This window comes from Nelumbo nucifera, chromosome 1 (assembly GCF_055504915.1).
Source record: "Nelumbo nucifera cultivar China Antique chromosome 1, China Antique-T2T, whole genome shotgun sequence".
Taxonomy (NCBI): domain Eukaryota; kingdom Viridiplantae; phylum Streptophyta; class Magnoliopsida; order Proteales; family Nelumbonaceae; genus Nelumbo; species Nelumbo nucifera.
In genome coordinates, this window is record NC_142649.1 from 148,551,347 (window position 1) to 148,555,148 (window position 3,802).

The window sequence follows — 3,802 nt, forward strand, 5'->3', positions numbered from 1 at the left end:
AGAGAGCTAAAAGCAAGACAGAGAGTTGCGAGAGCTAAATTGCGCATCTACCTTTCGAGGTTGGAGGTAAGGCCTTTATATAGGCATTGTTTGGCATGGGCTTCACGCATCACGTCTGAGATCTCCGGGAAGATGTGCTTAACTGATATGAAGTTCTCGAAGATAGTCGTGCATGTAGACTAGTCTTTGCGCTTTATTCAGTTCCTTCGGAACATTCGGTGTGGTAACTAACTTCCGAGAGACCCGGGAGTGACAAGATGCATGCAGTGTTGGTTGGCGAGCACATCTCGTAGGTCGCCACCTGGACCTCAATCAGGTCGGCAAGCCCTCGAGGGAGGTCGCTCCTCACGTTGAGGTCACTTCAATCGGTACTGACGAGGTACCACAGGTCGGCCCTAGACGAAGTGCTACTAGTCGTGCATGTTAGGGTGCCTGAGTTGTTAACGAGGTTGCCAAGTCGGCGAAAGCAGGTCACCAAGTCGGTAGTAGAGGCAGGTCGCTAGGTTAGCAACAAAGGCAGGTCACCAGGTCGGTAGAGGCAAGTCTCTAGGCCGGTGGAAGAGGCAGGTAGGTCACCAGTTGGGACCATCATTTTGGCTAAGGAAAGTCATTGCCTAGGTGATACCGGGGTATCATCCAGTTGTTCTGAGATGTCATATGTCATGATGTCAGTGGAGGGCCAAATCTGCTCTCATCACCACCCTTTGACAAAATTTAGAAGTTTATTACAATTCAGCAAAGAGGTTTTCGTTTCTAATAAAAAAATGAAGTCAACTTTTTCTTTTGCTTGGATCTCTTTTAAAGCTAAAATTGTCAAGGGGGATCCTATCTCTTGACAATTCTAAGCAATTAACTTCATTTTCCACTTGGATCTTATTGCAGGAAATGATCCACAACCCACTTATTTTCTAATTTATTTTTAATTTGCAAGAGGAGAGGATAGGTCAGTTCTTTACCACCTACTAAAACCTTAAAAAATCCACACAAGTCAAGGTAGTCAATAGCTGCTCCCATACTTTAGGAGGATTTTTTGATCCTTCAGCAACCATCCTTGTTTTCTTTTTCTTTTTTTTTTCTAGGCCATTTTTATTACTTTTGTGGTCATTAACCCAAACTTTTTTTTCCACTTTGTTCAAAACCCACCACAAGGCAGTCCTAGTTTTGTTTGCTTACTATTGTGAGTATTTACCATCAAAGCTAATTTTTTGTATTGAACATTTTTCCAATTTTTCTTGACCATCAGCTATCAGTTCCTTTTTGCAAATCCTAAAAAAATGTAAAAGGTAGATGGAAATTCATACAGCAGAATGGAAGCTAGGATGAACTTTTACTTACCTATTCGGATTGCACCTCACCCATTGCAAGGTCGTACTTATATCCTTCCATATCTGCATTTGATTTTCGCTCTTGGAAGATGCCTTCCACCTCCATTGCATCATTGAGATTTCCGAAAACTTCTATATTGTTTGCAAGAAAAGCTCCAGTGTCGAAGTGAAAATTCAAACCATCTTCATCTCCTCCCGAACTCGAAAGGTTACCCAAGAGATATCCATGTCCGCCAACTTTGCTTGAGCTCGTTTTCTGCTTCTTGGGCGGGCCTCCTCCATTAAGGATGCACTGGTCCATACTCATTTATGGCATTTCTCTGATGACAACTTCGGTTGACCTCTTTTTTGCCCCTACCCAAGTCTCTTCCTCATGCGTGTCAACACTACCAACTACTCCTTTGCCTTTCTTTTTCTTAATTAATTTTTGTTGATTTTCCTTGTCATCACAGTCCTCAATGGACTCTTGTATTGTATTCCAGCCACCTTCCATATCCTTTTCTATCGCTTCAAACTGAACCAAAATCTGATTTCAATCTTCCATCCTCGTGTCAGAGTTGTAAACCCAAGTCCGATGTGACACAACCTGACTTTCCATCTCCGTCTTCTTGGAGCTCCATTCCTACCCACAGTTTTGTCAGCTAGTTTTCTCCAGTGAGAAAACCTTCCAAAATTCTTTCTCACTGGTCAGTAAGGATTTGATTTTTTGATGTCTTGGAACAAGCTTCTTCTCACTGAATGACGGCAATAGCTTGACTTTTGTCGCTTTAATTTTTGTTGTTACCACCGGTGGTTCCTTCAGCATTTCCAGGATTCTTGTTCATTTCTTCTACAGCTCCCTTTCTTTTGTTTATAAACCTCATATTTTCTTTATTCATTGGAGCTCTAAAAACGGAGTTATAAGAAACTATTCCCCCGATATGACTAACAAAGCTATACTCCATTTGTTGGATGACATGTTCCAATGCTTTGTTCTCAGAGACGTAGATACAGTTAATTTCTTAATGACCTACGTGACCACATCTCGTACAGAAGATTGGAAGCCTTTCATTGGAAAGCATACCAAACTAATGTTCCATCTTCCTCAACATCCAAGTTTCCTAAAGGCAAAGTGTTTTGGATATGTAGCCTAATCCTTATGCAATAGTGTTGTTCCCACATCGGGTCATCATCTTCCGAGTCGCAATCCTCCTTTTCTTCCTTTAGTGGAGTACCTGCATAATTGACTAACTTAGCACCCCAGCCCCAAGTTCTTTTTTTCCATTGGAGCACCCACTATTCTAACTGTGATTGCCATCTCAGAGAACTCCATGGATTTCGTATCTGCCCTTGGATGCCACCGCTTAAACAACTACAACTCTTATTGATAAAGAATTCTACATCTTTTTCATTCTTGAATAGGATCCAATGATCCATAGAACCTTGTCGCCAATCCATTCTACTTCATACTTTATGTTTCCCTACAAGCTTTTAACTTTCTGTTGTACCTCATACGCATTCATCTGTTTATCAGAGACAACTTTCCCAAATAAAGCCTTTGCACACCTTTCTTCTAGTGATTTTTTCTTCTTCTTTTTGTTATTTTCAAGGATCTCCACTCTTCCTTCAACCTCCATTATTATATTTGAACGCAAGGAAAAGAGAACAACAGGATTCCGCTCAAGGGTTAGCATAAGTAGCAAAACCGCTCGAGATTTTAATCATCATTCCTTGTAACTAAAAGTTTAAAACTGTCTTTAACAATAATTGTGTTTAAAATTGTCTTGAAGTTGATAATTGTCTTTTCGAAAGTATTCAAGAATTTTCATATCTCATCATCTACTTGTCATAACAATGCAGAGTGTCGCATTTCAAAAACATATGGGATATACCCGTACATTAATTGACCCAATAGTATTTTTAATTGGCCCTATCAAAATATTTGTATTTTTAAGGGAAAATTCCAATTTAATGCCCAAACATTCAAATGTGTCACAGCAGTATCTAAATTTTCAAAAAAGTATTAAGTTGGTCCTTGCTAACCAACCATCAGTTATTTGTTGAGAATGTCAAAACTACCTTTTAAAGAAGACATTGTTCACTGTCTTCTACCTTGAGACTGAACCAGTTGAGATTTTGAGATTCTAGATTAATGAAGTCATTGTCTTTTACCTTTAGATTTAAAACACATTAGTGTCTAATTATTTTTTTGATTTCAGTTATTGTTTCCCTCTACATATTTCATGTTTTTTCTCTTTTTTTCTTTGAAGATAACCGGTTCAGTCTCAAGGTAAAAGATAATGAATAATATCTTATTTTGAAGAGTAATTTTGACAATTTAATAAAGAACCTATAATTTAAGTACTAACTTGACTCTACCTCTAAAGTTCAGAGTATTAAAGTGAAATTTTCCCTATTTCTAAATTCCTTTTCCAATGCAACAATTTCTGTTTCTAAAATTTAAAGTGGGTGTGGCAAGTGCAAGAACTCTTTGATCA